Consider the following 25,667-nt stretch of genomic DNA (forward strand, 5'->3'; position numbering starts at 1 on the left):
AGGTAACTGCTAACCCCCAGGGCCATCACAGCAAAGCAATTTTGGGGAAAAGGGTTAAGTTTCCTGGGAAGCTTCCTTGGGCTTTGGCAACCTTCATTTTTACCCCCCAGGTTTCTGGATTTCTCCATTTATTTGTAAGGGCGACACTAACATAAACGTGAACCCCCAGTGTCATAGATCTAAACCTTTCTTTTCTTCTTCCGTCTGGACCAGAACTACGGGACCAGAATTCACAATAGTCTGTGAAAGAATCCATTTTTTAAAAAAGATTTTACTTATTGATTCATGAGGGATACAAAGAGGGGCAGAGATCACAGGCAGAGGGAGAAGCAGGCTCCCTCTGGGGAGCCCAACGTGAGACTCGATCCCAGGACCCCGGAATCATGACCTGAGCTGAAGGCAGATGCTTAACCACTGAGCCCCCCAGGCACCCCTGAAAGAATTCATTTTAAAGTCTAATGTGGGATAAGCTCATGTTCCCTCCGGGCTCCCATTCTTTTATCAGTTTGACAAGAAAGGAAGCCACCAGATACACGAAAAGGATACCGGAGTTCAAGCAAGAAAACTAATCTGGGTAATGAGAACAGATGCCTTCCTCTGAAACTGTCAGTGCCAGACACAGGACATGGTTATAGAGGATGTCTAGGCATGTTCCAACTGAGACCTAAAAGTTCACTGAAGCTTCTGTTTTCAAAGGTTATCGACCTAACACCCTCTTGTGTAGCATTTCTCAACTTCTTGCTGAAGTTGCAACAAGACCCAAGGAAAATCTGCACAGTAGTGTTGATGAATAAAACGAATAGAGAACTTAACACCAAGATATGGGAGAACAGGGTTTACTGTACAACAGATGGAGCTAGGCTGAGAAAAAGCTGTGCAGGTCTCATGTTATGATGTAGCTTAGCTTTGCTTCATGAAACTGACCCCACTTCAGAAAAGGGTAACAGGTTTTTTGAGGTCCCACCAAGTGTGGCTTCTGACAGAGATGGAAGGAGCTCAATCAACTAGACAGGGGGCCACCAGACAGACCAGCTGGACAAGAGGTCCACTGGACAGAGGACCCACTGGACAGGAGACCCACTGGGCAGGGGACCCACTGGGCATGGGACCCACCGGACATGGCAGATCTGGATTATCTCAGGGTCAGAACCCACATAATTTTTGGATCCTTTTTAGGTAAAAGAATGCGATATTAGATATGAGATTTCACTTCGAATGAGAAAATAAATTACAACGAGTAACAAATTTTAAAAACTGAGGAATAGAGCAAACATAATAGATTCCAAAATTCTGCATTGTATTTTTCATATGTAATAATAATTTATTAAAATATTATTTTTAAATATTTTATTAATATTTTAATAGTCAACTTCCTAACATGATTCCATGCTTTTATGTCTGTCCACTCTTTGATCACCTTTTCAAATAATGACAATTGAGGGCTGCCTGGGTGGCTCAGTGGTTGAGTGTCTGTCTCCAGCTCAGGGCGTGATCCCAGGGTCTTGGGAGCCTGCTTCTCCCTCTGCCTGTGTCTCTGCCTGTCTCTGTGTCTCTCATGAATAAATAAATAAAATCTTTAAAAATTAAAATAAATAATGACAATTGAAAATTTCTTTTAGCTTTCCAAGAACATTGTTAGAATGATGGTAAATTTGGAATACCTATATCTATCTATCTATCTATCATCTATATTTCCACATTGTAAGATTTAGAACTTTCCACAGACTAACTTTGGTTCCTTACATTTATTTATTTATTTATTTATTTATTTATTTATTTATTTATTTATATTTTTTATTGGAGTTCGATTTGCCAACATATAGCATAACACCCAGTGCTCATCCCATCATGTGCCCCCCCTCAGTGCCCATCACCCAGTCTCCCCATCCCCTCACCCACCTCCCTTTCCACTACCCCTTGTTCGTTTCCCAGAGTTGCATTGTTGGTGGGAATGTGAACTGGTGCAGCCACTCTGGAAAACTGTGTGGAGGTTCCTCAAAGAGTTAAAAATAGAACTACCCTACGACCCCGCAATTGCACTGCTGGGGATTTTCCCCAAAGATACAAATGCAGTGAAACGCTGGGACACCTGCACCCCAATGTTTATAGCAGCCATGTCCACAATAGCCAAACTGTGGAAGGAGCCTCGGTGTCCATTGAAAGATGAATGGATAAAGAAGATGTGGTCTATGTGTACAATGGAATATTCCTCAGCCATTAGAAATGATGAATACCCCCCATTTGCTTCGACGTGGATAGAACTGGAGGGTATTATGCTGAATGAAGTAAGTCAATTGGAGAACATGAGAGACTCCTAACTCTGGTTCCTTACATTTAAATCTTCAGGTTCTGGGTGACAGGTGGCTCAGTCATGCCATGGTAGGAGATAAGCTATGACCTTGAACCCTGTTGTCTCCACTGAGGATAACTTAGCACAGCAGGCAATAGGAGTTTCCTCAGAAGCCCGTCCTACACTCAAACAGCCAGCAGCAAATCAACTCATGGAATGGACTACAAAATACACATAAATAGAAGCCATTGAACCAAATGGCTAGAGCTCCAAACCTCTGCAGCCATACTATTGCCACTCTATGGGAGGGGATTTAGGAGAGACAAAAGGGCTAGGGCAAGTGAGGGCCTTGAGGCTTTAGATAGTGGGTTGAAATGAACATATAGAAAATATAAAAAGAAGAGATAAAAAATGGTATGTGTAAGCTAAAGAGGGACTGGTATAAAACAGAGAGAAGAAAAGAACAAAATCAAGAAGACAGAATCAATCTATTCCTCCAACTGACATCTTCTTCTTTTTAGCTGAGGCTCTCTGCAGGGTGATCAGCATCCAAGGTGATTTAATTATGATCACATTGCCTGCAGGTCTCAAGGAAGCTGGCACGTCAAAGTACTGTGTCTCATTTATATGAGGTCCAAACATCACCAGGAGTAAAAATCTACATGTCCCATTGCAACGATTCTCCCAATATCTTCAAGTCTTCCTATGTTCTCAATTGTCACTCTGGCTTTTATCAATATCAAGATGTCATGGAGTAGGTGTGTTACCCACGAGCTTCTTTCTCGGTCATTACTGGCACTATCTAGTATAAACAATGGGTCACTATCCTTAATATATAAATAGTTCTTACAAATCAATATGAAAATACAACACCTCAAAACAAAAAAGACATAAGCAGGTAGTTCTTAAAACAAGAAAAACAAATAGCTAATTAATATTTCAAAAAAAAGTTCAGCTTCATCCATCATCAAAAAAATACGATCAAGGGCACCTAGGTAGTTTAGTTAGTTAAGTATCTGTCCTACTCTTAATCTCAGCTCAGGTCTTTATCTCAAGGTCATGAGTTCAAGCCCCAAATTGGGCTCCATGCTGGACATGGAGTTTACGTTAAAATAAATACAGATCAAATCAATTAGATAATTTTTCAAAATGGCAATTTAAAAAACTGATAGTGTAGTGTTTGTCAATGGTGAAGAAAAACAGATACAATCCTGTTGCCTATGAGACAAACTAATATAATCTTTCTGGATAACAATATGCAGATATGTATTTTTTATAAGTAATAATATTTATACGTTTTTGACTCAGTAATTATTTTTTTGTTTTATTTATTTATTCATGAGAGACACACAGAAAGAGGCAGAGACATACACAAAGGGAGAAGCAGACTCCTGCAGGGAGCCTGACACAGGACTCGATCCCAGGACCCTGGGATCACACCCTGAGCAGAAGGCAGATGCTCAACCACTAAGCACCCTAGGCATCCACAACTCAGTAATTTTAATTCTAGGGATTTTTACCAAGAAATTCACCAGAGACATACAGATGTATTTGTCACAAAAACAAAATTTATGAGATTGATTAAACTGTGGGACAGCTATAAAATGAAATAGATGTTTTCTATAACCTTGAAAGGTGTGGGGGAAATGCTGGGTGATAAAAACAGATGGGGTAACAATGTGATTCTATGATCTTCAAAATAATGTGTGCAAAGTAACCAAGAACCAGAGGTACGTTAATAAGTCTCTTCGTGTCTGGTCAAGTATGGTATTTTTAAATTTTGTCACATTTTTCTATTTTGTAAAATTTTTTCTTGCATGTCTACCCCTCTCATTTTTTTATTACTACTGTAACAAATTACCACAAATTTAGCGACTTACCTTAAACTTATTATTTTATGAGTCTCTAGGACAGAGTTAGGTAAAATCAAGGTGTTGGCAAGGGGGCATTCCTTTCTGGAGGCTCCAGGGGAGAATCTCTTTTCTTAACTTTTCCAGCTTCTACAAGTCACCCACATTCCTTGGCTCATGGACCCCTCCTCCACTTTCTTTTTTTTTTTTTTTTAATATTTTATCTATTTATTCATGATAGACAGAGAGAGAGAGAGGCAGAGACACAGGCAGAGGGAGAAGCAGGCTCCATGCCAGGAGCCCGACGCGGGACTCGATCCCAGGACTCCAGGATTGTGCCCTGGGCCAAAGGCAGGTGCTAAACTGCTGAGCCACCCAGGGATCCCCCTTCCTCCACTTTCAAAGCCAACAACACTGGATTGAATCCTCCTAACATCACATCACCCTGAACTCTAACTTCTGTCTCTCTCCTCCACTTTTAAGGACCTTTTTTTTAAAAAAAAAAAAAAAAAAAAAAAAGATTTTATTTAAATTAGAGAGAGGGAGAGTGTGTGCACACATGCACAAGTAGGGGGTAAGGGCAGAGGGAGAGGAAGAAACAGACTCCCCGTTGAGCTGGGAGCCTGACACCAGGCTCAATCCAAGGACCCTGAGACCATGACCTGAGCCAAAGGCAGACATTCAACCAACTGAGCCACCCAGACGTTCCCCTTAAAGACCTTTGTGACCAGATGATGGAGGATAATCTCCCTATTTGAAGGTCAGCTGATTAGCAACCTTAATGTCATCTGCAACTTTAATTCCCCTCGGCTGTGTAATATAACATATTTAAAGATCCCAGGCATTAGGATCTGGACATCTTGGGGGGGGGGGGCATTATTCTGACTACCAAAAATGGTAAAAAGCAATAAAGATTATTTCTATGTTAGTAGAACTTCCATGGAGATGTATTTTATAAGCATTCACGAAGAGAGTTTACCAAATCAAAAGTGGCATCTTGTGCTGAAAAAAAGAAAAAAATCAACAATCCAGTGGAAATTACCACCAGCATGTAGCTAATCTCGTTTTAGCCCAGAGCAGCTTCATGGGAACTTTTGTAAGTAGTGCTTGGGGCCCACTCTGTGTTAAGGAAATGACTCTCAAGGAAATGACTGACAGCACACTATGGAGTCATTCTTAAAGGTTTCTATTCCTTTAAACCTTGCTATAGATTGTCTCTGTTACCTGATTCATAATGCTATTTCATTAAACACTGTCTTTGAATATAAAAATCATAATTGATTTTATATCATGCACTGATTCATTCACTACACGCCTTTTTAGTTCACCGAGAACATAAGCATTAAGTGTCTCAGGCACCTGAAAGCATGTAACAACATTTCAGTTGCTGTGCCTGTAAAAGATGTCTCAGTCTTCAGGGTGAGGCTTAGAAATGAAAGGCTGCTAAGAATTGGCAAATATTGCAAGATTTTCATACAATTATCACAGAAGATGGGAATCCTGGGTGGCTCAGTGGTTGAGCATCTGCCTTCGGCTCAGGGCATATCCCGGGGTCCTGGGATGGAGTCCCGCATTGGGCTCTCTGCATAGAACCTGCTTCTCCCTCTGCCTGTGTCTCTTCCTCTCTTTCTCTCTGTGTCTCTCATGAATAAATAAAATAAAATCCTTAAAAAAAAATCACAGAAGACAGAATCAGACTCTGAGTTTGGAAGTCTTATCAGTCTCAGACTGTCCAAGTGGATTTTATTGTTCCAACCCAGAGGCCAGGCTTGATCTAGGAGCCATGGTGCTTCACTTGGTGCTTCTCAATCCCCATTCACTGGTTGGTGGCTGGCAGTCAAGATCCCTGGGGCAAGACGGTGGGGGGCAGGGGGTGTGCCTGGGCAGAGGGTATGGGGAGATGGCCTGAGAGAAGAAATCTCACCTCCCACATTCACACCTCACCTTCCTGACTTGGAAGACACCTCCAGTTAATGAGCAAATCTGGCATCTGTCAGCTTTTTGTAAGCAAGCATTTCACAAGGTTTACAGAGAAGTAAAGTAAACAGAGTTCTGAGTAACAAAAGAGTGGCGTTTATGCATTCTTTGATTCACTTTAAAGGATGGTATAAACTGACTTTTTAACCAAGCATTAGGCAAGATCTGGGCCCAAGCCATTCTATAATAAACAGTGACATGGCTATATTAAAATATTTACTTTGTGTGCTAGAGTGACTTATAGGAAGAGTGGCTACTACATAGAAGTCCTAAGTATTAAGGCGTCAGGTGCCACGGGCGGCATAAATATTCCATGTGCACTTGTTTATAGGAAAACCCCATCTGGATTTGGCTAAAACAGCAGGCACCCTGGTGACCCCAGTTTTGCTATTGGAAAATATAACACAAGTGTTCACTCATCTAGAATAACTACAGTGCTAAGTGCCAAATGACAGATGGGAGGGGAATTGGCTTTTCTCAATAAAATCCAGGCACTCCATTGTGAAGGGTTTCATTGTAAGGGCTCCTCGGCATTTATAGGCTCACAGAGTAGATGTGCAGCTAGATGAGGCAAGGTGCTGGGTCAGGCTGACCACGGGGTGCCTGTTCAGGAGAGCTTTGCCTACATACACCCGTGCAAGCTGGGCAAGATGTGAAAGATCTGGCCTGGGATAGTCCATGGACAATGTCATCAAGCCTCACTCCCACACTCCCTCTCCCCACAGCTTAGTTATGCCGAGTCACGGTCAGGCAGATGGGCTGGGGACCAAGCCTGGTGTGATCAAAAGAGCAAAGTATTCTGAGACAGAAAGGCTGAATTTGATGCACTGCTCCTCTACTTACTTGACTTAACCTTAGGGATAGAGAGAAGGCAGTGCCTATTGATAGGCATTGTACTGGAAGCTTCTCCTACATCCTCTCACTAATATCCTCACATCAGTACTAGGGTGCACGTAGTACTTGCCCATTTCACAGATTCACATCTAGCTGAGAATGATTCCAGGGAACGAAAGTTCTTCCCAGGCCAGGTCATCCCTTCTGATGAACACATCGACCTTCTCTAAGGGTTGAGCCAAATGTCGGGAAAGCAATGAAAATAAAAGCAGAAAAAAAAATCACATTAACATCAAAACCCATCCACCCACCCCCCAAAAATAAAAGTAGAGCAGTTCTCTGGGACTGATCATTCAACTGGGGAGAAAATGCCTCTGTAGGACAGCATGATTACCTGACAGTATACATCTCAAAAAGATAAAATCTCTCTCTCTTTTTAAAAGATTTTATTTATTTATTCTTGAGAGACATAGAGACATAGAGACACAGGCAGAAGGACAAGCAGGCTCCCTTCATCGGAGCCCAATGCAGGACTCAAACTCAGGACCCCAGGATCATGCCCTGAGCCAAAGGCAGATGCTCAACCACTGAGCCAGGCAACCCAAAAAGATAAAATCTCAAACTGAAACTAAGCCATTAACTGCAAACTAAAATCTCTGTGTGATCGGATAAAGCAGTTCCCTCTGCATCCCATTCCACCTGAACGCAAGCTTCCCCCAAATAAACTTAATCAATAGATTTCTTTTCACTCATCTGCTCACTCAACAAAGATGTCGTGAGTAACTACCATGCATTGAGCCCTTTCTAGATAGACCATGAGAGTATGGCAATAAGCAAAGTCCCTGCCTCCATGGAGCTGACCTCCTAGTGGTGGCGGGGGGCAGATAAATGTATGATTACATAAATACATAACAGGATTTCAGGTAGTTACAAGGATACGGGAGTAAGAAATGTCTAGGAAAGGCATCTTAGGTAGGCTGGTACGGTAAACCAAAGCTATTAGCTGAAAAGCAGGGGAATTGTATGCATCACAGCCCAGCATGAAGGGAATAATACTGAGCTAGTCTAAGCTTTAAAATGAACTTATCATGTAGTCCTGAGAACGCTGTATCATTTCACAGTGGGGAAATAGATCCTGAAGTGCCATATGACCTACTCAGGGAAGCAGAACTAATGTGAGAACCTGAGGTTCCTTTCTTTCTATTTTATATTTCTAGAATTGTGCTATCCAAGGTAGAAGCCACTAGCCACACGCATTTACATTTAAACTGATGACTTTTTAAAAAATTCAGGTTTGGTTGCTTAGTCACACTGGCTACATTTTGTTTTTTAATTTATTTTATTTATTCATGAGAGACACAGAGAGGCGGAGACACGGGCAGAGGGAGAAGCAGGCTCCCTGCGGGGACCCAATGTGGGACTCGATCCCAGGACCCCGGGATCATGACTTGAGCCAAAGGCAGATGCTGAGCCAGCTGAGCCACCCAGGCGCCCCACACAGGCTACATTTTAAGTGCTCAGTAGCCACCAGTCACACAGACATAGAACATTTCTACCACTGCAGAGAGTTCTATTGAAGAACCCTGTCCTGCTGTCCTGTGGATTCTGGTAGTTTTTGAGAAGAAGAACCAACTGTTCATTTATACATTTTCTATTTCTACCAGATGATTTGCCATCTCAGAGACAAATCATTTTTGGTGGTTTAAACCCCAGAATTTTACAACCAGTCCAGTTTTCTTTTATGAGTGAAAATAACAGAATGCTGAAGAAATCATACCATCCATAAAACTTTCTTTAAAAAAAATGAAGATGTACTCTGAGTGATAGAGAAAATTAAACTGCCCAAATTGTAAAATCAGAGGACCAGGGATTGGATGATATGCACAACAATAGTTATGTAGAAAGATCCATCCAAATAAACATGATAGCATTTTAAAAACAACTTTCTAGGGGCACCTGGGGGCTCAGTGGTTGAGCGTCTGCCTTCAGCTCAGGTTGTGAATCCCGGGGTGCTGGGATCGAGTCCCGCATCGGGATCCCCGCAGGGAGCCTGCTTCTCCCTCTGCCTGTGTCTCTGCCTCTCTCTGTGTGTCTCTCATGAATAAATAAACAAAATCTTTTTTTTAAAATACAACCTCCTCTAGAACTCAAAGTATATAAAATGTAAAGATGATTTAAATATATAGGCTGGATTTTAAAATAAGAAAAATCAATAAAGTTGCATAATAATAGTCAAGGCTGAACTTGGCAGTGAAGCAGCCTCAATAACAGTCATCATGAGAGCACAAACAAGTGCAACTCTTTGATATATATTACACTTAAGATGGTTAAACACCTCCCACCTTGTTATCCCACTTATAGGAAACAATCCCAATAACATAAATAATAGTACCACCAAGGAGTGATTGATATAAGATCCCCATTACAGCATAATGTACAGAACTCAGAGAAATTGAATACATTACATATTGAACGTATTCTTACGTTCAATAAAAGAAGAATCGTTTGATTCTAGTATATCTATAAAATGCAATCTCATGTAGCTACTAAAAATCTAAAAATTTTTTCGGGGGGCACTTGGGTGCCTCAGTGGTTGAGCATCAGCCTTGGGCTCAGGGTGTGATCCCAGGGTCCTGGGATCCAGTCCTGTATCTGGCTCCGCAGAGGGAGCCTGCTTCTCCCTCTGCCTATGTGTCTGCCTCTCCCTCCGTATCTCTCATGAATAAATAAAATATTTTTAAAAAAATTAAAAAAATTGTTTGATAATATGGGAAAGTGTTTGTGATAGGACATTAAGGGCAAACAGCAAAAGGACAATAATAGGTAATATTTATTCAGTATTCAGTAAGTGCCAGCCACTTACCCAGAGGGTTTTCAGTCTGTTGTATCAGTTACCAATCAAGAAACCTCTAAGTCGTCCGTACCAATATTGCCTCCAATATGTTACTGAGGAAACAGAGTCTGACAGCTGTTTTGCCCCACGTCCCACATATCAGTAAGTGACAGCCAGCTCTTGAATATGGGCCCATCTGATGTAAAGCTGTGTTCCCAACTGCCTCCCTCTCACCCACCTCAGGAGACTCTCTGAGCTACATTCTCTCAGCCATGTAAAAAAAAGAAGAAGAAAGAAAGAAAGAAAGAAAGAAAGAAAGAAAGAAAGAAAGAAAGACAGAAGAAAGAAAGAAAGAAAGAAAGAAAGAAAGAAAGAAAGAAAGAAAGAAAGAAAGAAAGAAAGAAAAAAGAAAAGAAAAAAAAGTATGTTCGCACTTAGAAAAAATCCTGGCTAAAAATACACCCAACACTTCATAGTGATTGTCTCTGAATGCTGGGGCTACAGATCACTTTCTTCAAATAGGCCTGTAATTTTAAATCATTCTGCCAATGAACGTTATTCAATAGTGAAGGAAAAAAAAATTTTAATGATAAAGGGAGGCCAGCTCTGTAACAGATTTGTACACCACAGCGGGGGTGGGGGGGAGGATAATAATTCAAAAGGCAGCGCTAAAAATGGAATTCCAAAGTGTTGCCTGGAAATTAGTGGGAGTTCAAAGGAGTTAAATAAAAGATGGAAAATGGGAGACATGCCATTGCTGGATCTTTAGGCTCTTCCAAAAGGTTTCTGTTTGTGGTTGTTGGTGTGTCTCTCTTTCTCTCTCTCTCTCTCTCTCTCTCTCTCTCTTGCTCGGCCCTCAACTTAACTTAGGAGCACTTACAGAATTACCAAGAAGTCAGAAGCCACTCAGAGGCTCCAAGCGCAAGTGTCTGCTGTGTTGTTGTTGATATTTTGTTTTAAGGACTTCACTGGCCTCACAGACGAAGGAGTTTAGCATCCGCAGGCCTCTCTCCTCCTCGTCAATTTTATTATTATTGTTAAATCAGGCAACACTTTGCGGAACAAACCTGACCCTGAAGAATGCTTGTTGGCGCACTGTCCGAGACGTCTAGCAGAAGTTTGTATGATTATCTTTATGAGTGAGTACAGTTTAGTCTGGTCCCTTCTGTGTTGAATAACACCACCACACCGAGTCCCTCCGGGGAAATAGGACCATAGGGTCTCACCTCCGACCGGGTGTTCATTGGCCCTTGTGGTCCACAGAGGTCCCAGAACATAGCTTCGCACACAGCAGCAGAACCACCGTGAGGTCATGGACAAATTCGTCATCCTTGTTATCACATTTCATTTTGCCAGTAGTGTCTCTGCAACATCTGGAGAAACGTTCCAGGGCTGTCATCTGCATTCATTCGGCATTCTGTTCCAGGGAGGCAAATTCGAACCCCTGAGGGTCAGAATTGAAATAATGCTCCAGAGCACGGTATGTTAATTATTTAAATGGGGAAGAATTATTTTCTCTGGATGGGAGGGCCTCCTTGAGGACCTCAATTTCCATTTTGGTCTCCACTTTTTAGAATAAAAAACAAAAAAAAAAAAGGCCTGGAGAAGGAGGAGGAATGGGATCAGCCAAAAGAAGCTCAAGGCATTAGAGTCGCCCAGACTTGACTTTGGATCCTGCTTGATCATTCACTGGACAAGATCTTTTTTTTTTTTCTTTTTTTTTTTTTTTATTGGACCAGATCTTTGATAAGTGTTTAACTGCTTTGAGATGCATCTTCCAAGGGATCCAAATGTTGGTATTAAGGTTCAAAGCTAATGTGTCAACAGAAAGCCTGGTATGGTGCCTGGCACATAGTACGTGCTTAAGAAATATGCTCTCTCTTCCCATCTCGTTACTCAGAAGCACACCCACCAAATGCTGAGCTCCTCGGGATCTGAAGCACAGTATGTAGTTTCAGGCCATGGCTCTTTGTTCCTACTCATCAGGCCTGAGGGGGCTTCTTTGGGATGAAAAGCATTCCATTTCTAAAGATGAAAGAAAGCAGAACTTCCACTAATCCTTCCTCTTGCCCTCTGTGGAGTTCCATGCTGTGTCACGCCCTCAAGAATTAGGCTGTAAGCCCCCATTGGTGATGAGCATGGTCTATACACTGAGATGACCTCACCTGTCAGGACCACCATCCAGAGGCAGTGCCTCAGATGAGCCCAGACCCACTCTTCCCTTCTGCTCCTTGGCCATGTCCGTACAGGATCTGCTGTGGACTATCCATCCTTGTTGTCTATAACCAGCATGAGCCCAGTGTCACTCCCTCATCTCACAGTCTACAATATGCTTTAATGAACTTATCACAACTTTCTGATACTTTGTAACAGACTGGATATGCTAGGTGATGTTGAGGAAACAAGTAATCCTGAAATTCTCAGTGGTTTAAAGTAGCAGAGATTTGTTTCTTACTCATGCTATGTATTCATTGCAGATGGGCTAGGGGCTCTGTTCCAATATCTTTCTCACTCTGGGCCCCCTGATGATGCAGTGTCCACTCTATGGAACATTGCCCATATCTGTGAGAAAAGAAAATGAGACATTCATATTGGCCCTACATCTTACACTAGGAAAAGCACATATCATAGTTCCAATGACTAAAATAAGGCATGTAATCATGTTAGAATCTGGGGGGATGCAAACACACACCACCATCACATGTCTCAGAGAAGGGAAAAAAACCCCATACTTTCATACCACACCAATCACACACCTGTAAGATATGCATATCAGGTAATACCAGCCTCACTGTATAAAATGAATATAAGTCCATGAAAGAAAGAATTGGCAAACTGGACTTCATTAAAATTAAAAATTTCTTCTCTGCAAAAGATACTGTCAAAAGAACAAGAAGACAAGCCACAGACTAGGAGAAAATATTTGCAAAAGACATAACTGGAAAACTACTACTATCCTAAATATGCAAAGAAATGTTAAAACTCAACACTAAGAAAATAAATAGCATGATCTCTAAAATGGGCCAAGAGCGGCTCGTTGGCACAGTCAATTAAGCATTCGAATCTTGGTTTTGGCTCAGATCATGATCTCAAGGTCATAAGATTGAGCCCTATGTCATGCTCCATGGTCAACACAGGGTCTGCTTGAGATTCTCACTCTTCCTCTGCCCCTCCCGTTCCTGTGCTCTCTCTCTCTCTCTCTGAAACAAATAAATCTTAAAAAAACAAATGCACTAGAGACCTTAATAGACACCCCGCCAAAGAAGATCTGTGCAGATGGAAAATAAGCATATAAAAAGGTGTTGAACATCATAAGTCGCTAGGAAACTGCAAATTAAAACAACAGTGAGATGCCACTGCACCTATTAGGATGGCCAAAATTTAAAACACTGACAACATCAAATGCTGACAAGGACGTGCAGCAGCAGGAACTCTCACTCACTGCTAGTACGAATGCAAAATGGAACACAGGTTTGCAGTTTCATATAAAAGTAAATGTACTCGTATCAGACAATCCCACATTCACTTTTCTTGGTGCTTACCCAAATGAGCTAAAAACTGATGTCAACACAAAAACTCGCACATGGATGTTTACAGAGGCTTTATTCAGACCTTCCAAAACTGATGTCCTTCCGTTGGTGAAGGGATAAACTAACTGTGGTCCATCCAGACAATAGAATATTATTCCGCATTCAGGGTTAAAAGGAAATGAGCTATCAAGCCATGAAAAAGACACAGAGGAAACTTCAAGGCATATGACTAAGTGAAAGAAGCCAGTCTGAAAAGGTTCATGTTGTGTGATTTCCAACTATATGACGTTCTCGGAAAGGCAAAATTATGGAGACAGGAAAATGATCAGCTCTTGCCAGGGAGAGAGAAGGATGATTAGGGCAGTGAATCTACTCTGTATGATATTATAATCATTAATACACTCCATTATAAATGTTTCCAATCCCATAGAACATACATCACCCAGAGTGAACCCTAAAGTAAACTGTGGACTTCGGATGATAATGATGTGCCAACACAGGTTCATCAGCTGTAACAGATATACTACTCTGGTGGGCAAGCTGGCAGTGTGGGAGGCTGTGCATGTGTGGGGGCAGGAGATCCATGGAAAATCTCTGTACCTTCCACTCCATTTTGCTGTGAAACTAAATCTGCTCCAAAAAAACAGCAAATCTATTTTTAAAAATGAATACATGTCTTGGAAGGTTAAGTGGCTTGGTTAAGGTCATGCAAAAGAGGACCTTGCACAGAGTTGATAATAAATATTTGTTGAATAAATGAGTGAGGGCACGTGTGAATTAGTAAAAAAACAGAATCAAAAATGGTTTGCAGGTACAGGTGGCCTGATTCTTGATATGAGGTTCTTTCTGTTTACATCACTGTACCACCCTGCTACTAGCAAGTATCTTCTACCCCCGGGGGAGGTTTCTGGGCTTTATTCCTCTGTGTTCGTTAAATAACTTGGATTCCTGGATTCTAGAACGGCGAATAGTAAGCAATTGCCCTTGTAATGAAACATAAGCAGGTGCACACACGCCCACAGATATAAAAAAATGATCAGCTTATCATTAGAGCAGCAACACCACAGGGCACTTAAAGGGAATAATAATCCCCACGGATTATTACTTATTATCAGAAAAGAAGCTGCAACAGTGATGTTGAAGTCCACAGAGAACATTTCACTGACAATGCCTCTAGTACCAGGCAGAGCCAAAAGAATGAAAAATTCTCCATCTGTGAGAAGCAAAAACTGCACATAAGCCAAATACATCTGCTGAATGTTGAAAGTGACAATATGCAGCTCGGAGAGAGAATGCATTGAATCATTAAAAAAAATTCCTAAGAAACTTAACAAGTACATCTAGACACTGCTCAAGTATGTGCTCTGATGGCTCATGGAAACATCCTGGGGAAGTGATTCAAATGGCTCGGAAAGTGTGGCCTCCATGCTTGAATGATTCACCAGTTGAGGCCACGGTAAGAAGTCAAGGTAACGCTAATTGGGTGTTTCTTGGGATCAGATGAAATCCTATCAGTTGTGGCTCCGTGAAGGCATCACAGCATCCGTGTAATGGTGCGCAGAAACAAAAATGGACGATTTCCTTTCAAAATGCTTATTTTCTTTCAGTGGGTAATAATGCAGTGATGAGTACAAAGTTTTGAAAGACCAATGAGATAACCGGAACTCAAGTTGCTATCATGCAAGTACAGAGAAGGGGAAAAACAAAAAAGAAGGAATTTCAGTAACTGTTGGACCCACACCTTTGAGGGGTGGGGCATGTTTTAAGGATAAGAACTGTAAAGAAATCTGGATGTTACCTGGGCTGTTTGCTGTTTGGTGATGGTACAAGGGTAGTTCTTATGATGCTATTTCGAGTGTACAGTAGAATAGTAAAAAATAAATGTATATAGTTGGGAATCTAGGGTTGTCTTATGAGAGAAGGGAAGTAAAAATAGGAGAAATGTTGTTGGATTAAAATGATGTTAAGGACAGAATGTTTTTTGTCCCCCTCACACGTGCGCACATTCATGTGTTAAAAGCCTAACCCCCAATGTGTTGGTATTTGAAGATTAGGCTTTCAGGAGCTAATTGAATTTAGATGAGGTGGTGAGGGTGGGCCCTTGAGATGGGATGAGTGTCTTTACAGGAAGAGGAAGAAAGAACAGAGCTTGCTCCTTCTCCACCATGTAAAGACACAGTGAGAAGACAGCCATCTGCAGCCCAGGATGAGGGTCCTCTTGATGTTACTGAATTGGCTGATACCTTGATCTTGGGTTTCTAACCCCCAGAACTCTGAGAAATAAATGTCTGTGGTATTTAGCCAGCAGTCTGTGGTATTTTTTGTTATGGCAGCCTGAGAAGACAAGGACAAATGAGGAGTATTTTTTTTTTTATTTTTAATTTATGAGAAACACAGAGAGAGAGAGAGAGAGAGAGAGGCAGAGACACAGGCAAAGGGAGAAGCAGGCTCCATGCAGGGAGCCCGACGTGGGACTCCATCCTGGGTCTCTAGGATCAGGCCCTGGGCTGAAGGTGGCGCTAAACCGCGGAGCCACCGGAGCTGCCAGAGGAGTATTAATATGAACTAGCTTTATCGTTGAAAAAGGTCTAGAATTGTAACCACCCTACAAGCAATGAGCACACCGTGTGATTGCCCAGATCTTGGTTTCTGAATTCTATTCCCCACTGAAAGGACTCAGGGAATCTTGGGGAAATGGTTCTTTCTAGGTCAAAGACAATGAAAGTACAAAATGGTGCTGGAACATTTTATCATTGTGTTGGAAAGCAAGGAAATGCTGACATGTTGTGTCAAATGCTGACACAGGAGCCAACTTGAAGGGGCTTCCAATGGTCACATTTGGAGTCATTATAGCATCAAAAAGTAGTGATAATGGCTGCTAATATACTGAATTTCTTTTTAAAGATTTTAATTATTTATTCATGAGAGACACACACAGAGAGAAGCAGAGACATTGGCAGAGGGAGAAGCAGGCTCCCTGAGGCCACTCGATCCTAGGACCCCAGGATCATGACCTGAGCCAAAGGCAGATGCTCAACCACTGAGCCACCCAGGCGCCCCTATACTGAATTTTAAAAATTGATTTATGTATAATACAGTCAAAAAAAAGGGAAGGTGAGACTTCTCTCAGAAGAACATTAGGTAATAAGATTAGGACTCGTGGATTTTGAAAATGATGATTTTTGTCACCTCCAATGTAACTAACTGATTCAGGCCAGAATCAACAGAGACTACAGCCAGTCAAGTATAAAAGCTGGAGTAAATCTAAGACTTTATAATTCAAATAAATAAACTTTGATAAGACCTCAGGAAGTAGTAATCAGACTCCACTGAGTGAAATGTTGTGAGCGTATTCACATGGTCCCAAATTAACACACCCCAATGTTGTATGAGCTTGCTAGGACCACCATAACGCAGTATCACAGACTGGGAGGCTTGAATAACAGATTTTTATTTTCTCACTTTGGAGGTTACAAGTCCAAGATCAAGATGCTGGCAGAGTTGGTTTCTCCCGAAGCTTCTTTCCTTGGCTTGCAGATGGCCACCTTCTTGCTTCTTTTCACATAGCCTTCTCTCTATGTGTGCCTGTCCCTGGTGTCTCTATCTGTGTTCTATTCTCCTCTTCTTATAAGGATACTTCTTATACATCAAATTGGAGTACAGCCTATCCATATGACTTCATTTCACTTAATCACGTTTTTTACAACCCTACGGCAAATGCACTTACATCTTGATGTATTGGGGGTTAGAGCTTCAACATATGAATTTTGGGGGGACACATTTCAACCCAAAACAGATGTGTTCTTAAATACAATGGACAAGGGAATTACAATGGCCAAGTCTGGCAGCCATATCTTACCTAAATGAGCAACCTCTGCATCACTGAGAGCACCTCTGTAGTATTCTTGACAAAATGTTTCACCTGAGTCTACTTATGAGGACATAGAAAAATCCAGATTATGAAAATTTCTACAAGACAACTGGCTGGTATTCTTCAAAAATAACATTATCATAAAACAGCAGGTGGACTTACCTAGACACACAGAAGCTAAAGAGACATGACAACCAAATTCTAAACCCTCGATCTTCCCAAAAAGAGGTATGAACAAGAATTTTGTGGTAACAGTATATTAGAGGATACTGTTGTTTCAATGCTAAATTTCTTGGGTGGGTAATGATGTGGCTTTGTATTTAGGGACAAATATCATGATGTCTACAATTTATTTTCAAACAGTTCCACAGTTGGGGGGGTCTATAATTAACAGTGAGTCTTTGTGAAAATTATATGATCTATTTACTTTAAAATTCTTAGAACCTTTCTGTGTATTGGAAGTTTTTCAAAATGTGAATTTAGGGCAGCCTGGGTGGCTCAGTGGTTTAGTGCCGCCTTCGGCCCAGGGCCTGATCCTGGAGACCCGCGGTTGAGTCCCACGTTGGGCTCCCTGCGTGGAGCTGATTCTCCCTCTGCCTCTCTCTCTCTCTCTCTCTCTCTCTCTCTGTTTCTTATTAATAAATAAATAAAATCTTTTTAAAAAATGTGAATTTAGAGGTGATGGACAGATAGATACATAGTATCTACATCTTTTGGAGATAATTCTCTAGCATATAAAAATATACTGGTTCTGTTTCACACATGCATAATTTTCCATTGTGCATACATTATTTAACCTGTACTCCATTACTGAATATTCAGTTGAACATTTTTTTCACTATAAAAATGATGCAAAAATAATCCTGTTTATACAACTTTTTGGACATGTGCAAGTGTATCTTTAGGATAATACCTAGAAGAGGTATTGCTATGTTAAAGTTCTCTCTGGATGACTCTACATGGGCACTGAATTTCTAAGCAAAAGTTATTTTTTTTCAGTTCACTGGTCTTCTAAATCAACATAAAACAAGCTAATTAAAAAAGCAAGCGTTCTTAATTGATTTCTTTACCTTAATGGTTTAATTCAAGATTTGAATTATTCAACTTTAAATGCAAAACATCTAACATGGTGTGTTGTACAAAATAGATATAAGCATTCATCAAATGTGTTTGAGTGAATGAGTGAATGAATGAGTGGAAGCTTCTAGACACTAGAAGCATTAACTGTGGAATTATAAAATAAACACATCCTCCCTCCCCACATTCCAAAGAGGCTGTGAGAATCTTAATGGCATCTCACTATAACACACAAATTAGATGTCAAGACACATCTTCCATGGACCTCATCCAACTCACCAAAATGACTTCCTTAAAATGGACTCCCAAGACAGAATTATAGTGTAGCAGTTGGGAATTTAAAGTTTATAAAACTCTGTGAATTCTCTAGCTCCTTGCCTACTCCCTGCGGCTGCTTCTCCTCCGCCTCCCCACCCTGCTGATTTCTGATCCTCTGTCACTCTGCTCCATATCAGAGATATTCAGAGAGAATGGCAAATTTAGATCTTACTACAGCCTGAGCCCAGTGAAGATAGAAGATTAATAAACTTTGAGCCAAGTCACTTTATCCCTCAAAGGTTCTATTTTATCATCTGTAAATAAATAAATGAATAAATAAATAAATAAATAAATAAATAAATAGGTTGAAGCACTAAGATTTCATCTCACATTCTGTAGCTCCTTGGAAAAATTATGTTAACAATCACATTATGAATAGGAACAATAAAAACCATGTAGGAAAAGGGAACAAAACTTGCAACAAAATTTCAACAAACACTATGTAGTCATGCAAATAAAATGAGACTAGATGCAGATCTTATACTTTTCACAAAAAAAAAATTAAAAATGGATACATACCTAATTAGAAAATTATAAAACTCCTAGAAGATGACATGGAACAAAAATCTAGAAGATCTTGGGGTCGGCGATGACTTTTCAGATACAACACCAACAATGTACAATCTGCAAAAGAAAAAATTAAGTAGCTAGATTTCCTTAAAATTAAAATTTCTGCTCTGTGAAAGACATTGGTAAGAGAATGAGAAGGCAAACCATAGACTGGGAGAAAATATTTGCAAAAGGCATATCTGAAAAAGGAGTGTTATCCAAAATATACAAAGAACTGTTAAAACTCAACAATAAGAAAATAAACATCATGATTAAAATGTGAGTCAAAAAACTTAACAAACACCTTATCAAAAAAAAAAAAGATATAGATGGAAAATAAGCATATGAAAAGGTACTCAACATCTTATATAATCAGGAAATTGCAAAGTAAAACAACAATGAGATATTAGGCACATCTATTTGAATGACCACAATCTGGGTCACTTACAACACCTACTGCTGCGAAGACATGAAGAAACAGGAAGTTTCATTCATTGCTGGTGGGAATGCAGAATGGTACAGTCACTTTGGAAACATGTCAGCAGTTTCTCACAAAACTAAATAGACTCTTACCATTCGATCCAGCAATCACATTCCTTGATATTTACCCAAATGAGCTGAAAACTTATGTCAACACAAAAACCTGCATGTAGATGCTTTTAGCAACTTTATTAATAATTTCCCAAACTTGGAAGCAACCAAGATCTTCTTCAGTAGGGGAATGGATAAATTACTTATGGTACATCCAGACAATGGAATACTACTCAAAATGAAAAAAGAAATGAGCTCTCAAATCATAAAAGGCAATAGAAGAAACCTCAATGTGTATAAGCAGGTGAAAAAGCCAGTCAGAAAAATACTATACGAGGGATGCCTGGGTGGCTCAGTGGTTGAGCATCTGCCTTTGGCTCAGGTCATGATCCCAGGATCCTGGGATCAAGTACCATATCGGGCTCCCTGCAGGGAGCCTACTTCTCCCTCTGCCTGTGTCTCTGCCTCTCTGTCTGTGTCTCTCATGAATAAATAAATAAATAAATCCAAAGAAAGAAAAATCCTATACGATACTGTATGGGTTACTGGAAAAACTCTGGAGAAAGTAAAAACATCAGGGTTCAGGGGAATGGGAGGGATGAATCAACAAGAGTACAAAGGATTTTTAGGGCAGTGAAACTATGTGTATGGTACTATAATGATAGCTACAAGGCATTAAACATTTGTTAAAACCCACAGAATGTGTATAATACCAAGAGTGAATCCTAATGTAAACTGTAGGCTTTGGGTGGTAATGATGTGTCCATGTAGGTTTATCAATAGTAACAAAGATACCTCTCGGGTAGAAGATGTTGGTGGTGGGGAAGACTGTGTATATGTGTGGCCAGGGATTATGTGAGAAGGCTCTGTACTTTCCACTCAATTTTGCCTTGAACTTAAAAAGTTCTTAAAAATAGCCTATTATTTAAAAGAAATCTCATAGGACAAATGTTAATGAAAATAATGGCAAGTTGAGCATTTAGCTTTCTTCCACAATTTTATGAAGGTAAAGTATAGCTCTATAGTGTATTGCTGCTTCCTCAAACTCTTCTTGAGGCTGGATCTGGGAGTTAGACCTAAACTACTTCAACACTTTTGAGTCACTCAGATTATTTGAAGTTTGTCCTGGTGAGCCATCACTTTGATGACAAGGCCACCACCACACAGACACTGATGACACAGAATCAAGATGGCAGGTTACCAAGAGAATGTAGCCAAGGGGCTCAGTAACAGTTCCAGCAAAAACTAATGTCTTACTGTTTTTATCTTATATAAAATGTATAGATTCAATAGATGTTAAATGGGATTATTTTAAAATGGTATTCTTTTGTTGGGTTTTAGAATTAAATGTTGAGTCTCTGATTAATTAAATCTAAGTAATTAATCAAATTTCATAATACTGAAATGTAGTGGGAGGTGAGGAGTAGGGAATTCTGAAATAATTTTTAAGCAAAAAAAAAAAAAAAAGACTTAAAGTACCATGCTACAATAGACTTGGAACAATCTTTTTTTTTTTTTCTTAAGATTTTATTTATTCATTCATGAGAGACACAGAGAGAGAGGCAGAGACATAGGCAGAGGGAGAAGCAGGCTCTCTGCAGGGAGCCGGATGCAGGACTCAATCCCAGGACCCTGGGATCTCGACCTGAGCCAATGGCAGATGCTCAACCACGAGTCACCCAGGCACTCCAACTTGGAACAATCTTGATGAAATTTAGAAATTCAAGGTTGTAATACTGAATTTTATACATTACAAAATAGTCTTTCAGAGTTAAGCCAACAATGAAATCTCACAGAAGCGAAAAATAGAAATGGCAGTCTTAAAATTCTACTGAACATAGGAAACACTGGTCCCCAAAGTTTGGCTTCCTCTTGACTTAACTGTCAATTGGTTAAAAAGCAATCAGATACCCACAGAAGTTTTGTTCTTCCACTTAATTACATTTCCTTGGTCGTGAAAATGTGCGGTCATCATAAGCTCTTGACTCATGTGAAGCTTCCTAATTTCCTCCCTGCCAGGGCTCTGAGTCATGGCAAACCACTTGAGCTAGCGTTTCCAGTGATTCGCTATTCATGTTCATTAAATGCTCAGACAACGTCACAAGAATCTGTGGACATTGAATTGTATTAAATAAAAGAAGAAAAGCTTTTATATCCTTTGGTAAGAATTCTAAAGTTTTCTTCATCTCGGCCATACACATTTCCTTTTAGGTTTAGTTTTAATAACAGCGATAGCTAACAGTTACATACTGTTCTCAGCACTTTGCATGTATTAACTCATTTAATTTCATAGTTTTTGCACACAGGAAGCACTTCAAAAACATTAGTGCTATTATCATTTTTATTAACACTCGTGTATCTCCTCAACAGCTATCACATGCCTTTGATTTGGATATATTCAAATTATCTACTTTTAAGAGGTGTCATGTTGATTGATTCTCTTGGGTTTTCTGGGTGTCCAATATTCAAAGAGCAATTTTGCTAAGTGTCTCCTCATCATTTTGTTTTTGTGTCTAATTGTATTTTCCTTCAGCCTCTGGAGCAATGTTAAACTAAAGGGAGCAAGATGAAAGATTTCATTTCTGTTCCTGACCTTAATCCCCATGAAAAAGGGTATTCTTCTATAATTTCTCCTTTAGGCATTTGGCTGGATTTGAACAGGGGATGGGGGTGGATATAAAATAGTAAGAAAGTATCCCTCTACTACTCTCTTACCAAGGATCCTTCATTAAAAATGTACAGTCCTCTTATCAAATATATTTTAGCCATTAATCATTCTGATAATATGCTTTCCCCCTCTGACCAGTTAAAATGCTAATTCAATGGCAATAAATTCTCTAGAATGGATCCCATCCTCATTTTCCCAGAATGAAATGGAATTAACAGGGGATTCTATGACATTATTGGTAAATTATATTTGTTAATAACATGCTATGAAAAGTTCTGCCCGAATGTAATTGATACTGTTCCCAGAGTTGTCATTTATTGTGCATGTGTGTGTGTGTTTACCATGTTACAATGGCTTTGAGAAATATTTGAAAACTATTTTTTTCCCTGTTCTCTACACTCTGAAATGATAACAGTATTGGATCTTTCTACTCATTGAAAGGTACAGAGAATTTCCTTGTGAAACTATCTGGATTTGATCCTTCTTGTGAACATAGATCTTGAAAACCTTTTTCAATTTTGTCCATGATTATTGGTTCTATTTGGATTTTCTCTCTTCCAGGGTCAATTTTGGTTGTTTCTATATTCTCTCGGGGCAGAGAATCATTATTTATATCAGGTTTTCAAACGTTGCCTGGAGTTTAAAAATGCATCCTCTTAGGTTTCATTAACAACACATTTATATTTGTTTCACTTGTCTCATTTCTAAATTTGCATATTTGTCCTTGCTCCTTTTTAACTTAATTAGTATAGATTTATCTGTTTAATTGTTTAACTGCCTATCACATACTGGTTTTATTTACTAGACCCAATTTTTTTTTCCCACTCCATGATTTGAATGCCAAATTCTCATTTTACTTTTTATGATGTATTTAAGACTGTGAATGTCCCCTTTATCCATAATAGTATTTTCTTCCCTGGTTTTTCATGGTTATTTAAGAAAATTTGCAATTTTGCTTTGAATTTTCTCATTGATCCAAAAGTATCTTAAGACTTTTTCTTTTCTTTTTTTCTCTTTTACCACTAAGTACTTGGGATTTTTGTTTGCTTGACTCTATTTTGCAATTTTATGCTTTATTACAATGTAGATGAGAGAATGAGGTCTGTATTATTTCTACTTATTCGAATTTATTGTGTTTTTTTAAATGTCCTAGTATATCATCATGGCACTTTGAAAAAATGCCTATTTTCTGTTTCATCAGGATCTGGAGTTTGTTCTACATTTATTAGATTATCCTTGTTACATTAGTTAGATTCACTATATGCTTACTCCTTTCTGTTTATAGCTATGTCATGTGTTGAAAGGCATGAGGGAAAGTTGCATGTCACCCTGTGTGTTTCTGCCTAATGTTCCCTCTCTTTATTCAGGGGTTGCTTTATGTGTATCGATCCTATGGACTGAATTTGTGACAGTTACCATTATAAAGTACCATTCTCTTGGTTTTTTTTTTGTTTTTTTTTTTGTTTTTAAGCTTTCTTACTTTACTTTCTATTTTGCTTTTAACTCACCATTGGCTTTTTTTTTTTTTTTTAAATATCTTTTGCTTTCTGGTCTCTGTTTCTTCTCTAAAAACAACAACAACAACAACAACAACAGATTCTTTCTTTCGGATAAATTTTAAGGTTTATACTCTTTTTTTCCCCCTAGTTCCTATAGGGGTTATAACTTTAGATAGTAAACATAAGTTTCAGTGTATTTCCCTTAAATTACCGTATTAGACATGCTCCTCGAAGAGAGAAAGATCAAGAATCATTTAAATACTGAAGATCACTCTACCTACTTTCTATTCAATGATCATATGCCCCAGGAGCATGTCGTGGGAGGGCACAGTCTGCTGACCCCATCATGCTAGATTGGCAGCTAGTATTTTTGGATATTCATTCCTTATGTACATGGGTCCAAAAAACAGGCAAACCAGGGTTTGTTTCTGGGGCCTAAGAAAGAAAAAGCCATATTTTAAGGCAGGTAAGAAAGTTTGCTGAGGTGAACTTGCAGGAAGACAACAGATTGTCAACGAGGCATCTTCTGTACAGATTTCCAAGCTAATCTTGATTATGGCACTTACGTTGGACATGTGTATGCTTCTTCCAAGTCTGTTTGCCATTCTCTTGGTAATAGCCTTAGATTTCATTATGAACCCACTCCTCACCAGCACAGCCCAGGTATAGGGAGAGTTGTCTCCAGTTCCAGGAGGAGGGCCTGTGACTCACACCTAAATCAACCAACTTTACATTCACCATGAGAAATGGCACATATGACCCAATTTATGCCAATGAGATACAAGGGGTGGGGGTGGGTGGGTTCTGAGAGCTTCTAGGAAAAAAACAAACAAACAAAAATAGTTCTTCACTTTTTTGAAAGACCTGAAGGCAATGACGTTCTCTCTAGATCCTTGGCTGAGAAAGCATATTATCTCAGATGTTGTTGACAGACATTTTGCAGCCATGCCTGGCAGTCTCCTACCCAGCACAGAGCTGATGTCAAGGAATAAAAGGCAAAGGAAGCAAAAATACCAATCCCTGAGCATATAGTTGAGCCCCTGAGTCAACCAGTCACAACTATGCTCACAAAGTGTCACCCTGTAGTTGTGTGAGTCAACACGTCTCATTTATTGGTGAAGTCAGATTGAAACGGTCTTGATGTTCTGTATCCAAATGCACCCTCAGGCAATGGCTTAGACTTTTCCTGACCTGGGAGCCCAAGCCAGTCACAAGCTATGACTCCCCTCTGAGGCTCACTCTTCAATCATCAACTTTAATAGAGCAGCATCTAATAGCTGCTTGCTGTGCAAGTTAAGAAAATTAGTTCACTTGTTATCTCCACAGCTCATTCCTCCTCCTCCAAATTTATGTCAGAATACCTGAGACTTTTAACATATTACATATACATACACATTTACATATGCATATTGACAGTGTATTCAAGGTGAATGGTATTTATATTTTTTTCTGAAATCATAATTCCGACTTTTTACCCCCTTGGATCTATACTTTAAAATAGAATGGACGTTCATATAGTGCTTTCAGAGTCCAAAAGTTTACAAGTTTTCCTTTTTTTCCCCATCGACTTAGCACTTAAGTGGCTAAATTTCCTCATAAAATAGATGGTTCAAAATTATTTGTATTGAGGTTGCCAGACTTAGCCAACAAAATTACAAAGCTCCAAGAGGAATATGGATTTTAGATAAACAATGAATAATTCTTTTCATGTAAGCATATAGTATGCAATATGTGAGACACACTTATCTTAAAATATTATTCATTGTTTATCTGAAATTCACATTTTACTGGGAATCCTATATTTTATCTAAAAACCTCCTCTCATGTGAATTATATTCTC

The 25,667-nt window shown here is 39.6% G+C and overlaps 1 protein-coding gene across 1 annotated transcript in view; it reads right to left on the reverse strand.

Annotated features, from left to right (window-relative positions):
* MYOCD (myocardin) overlaps positions 1–25,667 on the reverse strand; it is a 306,072-nt gene that overhangs the window by 272,364 nt on the left and 8,041 nt on the right. The window contains exon 2 of the mRNA XM_072821087.1: positions 19,100–19,204. The gene's annotated coding sequence lies outside the window, so the exon portion shown is untranslated. The remainder of the gene's footprint in view (positions 1–19,099; positions 19,205–25,667) is intronic.

This window comes from Canis lupus, chromosome 3 (assembly GCF_048164855.1).
Source record: "Canis lupus baileyi chromosome 3, mCanLup2.hap1, whole genome shotgun sequence".
Lineage (NCBI taxonomy): Eukaryota > Metazoa > Chordata > Mammalia > Carnivora > Canidae > Canis > Canis lupus.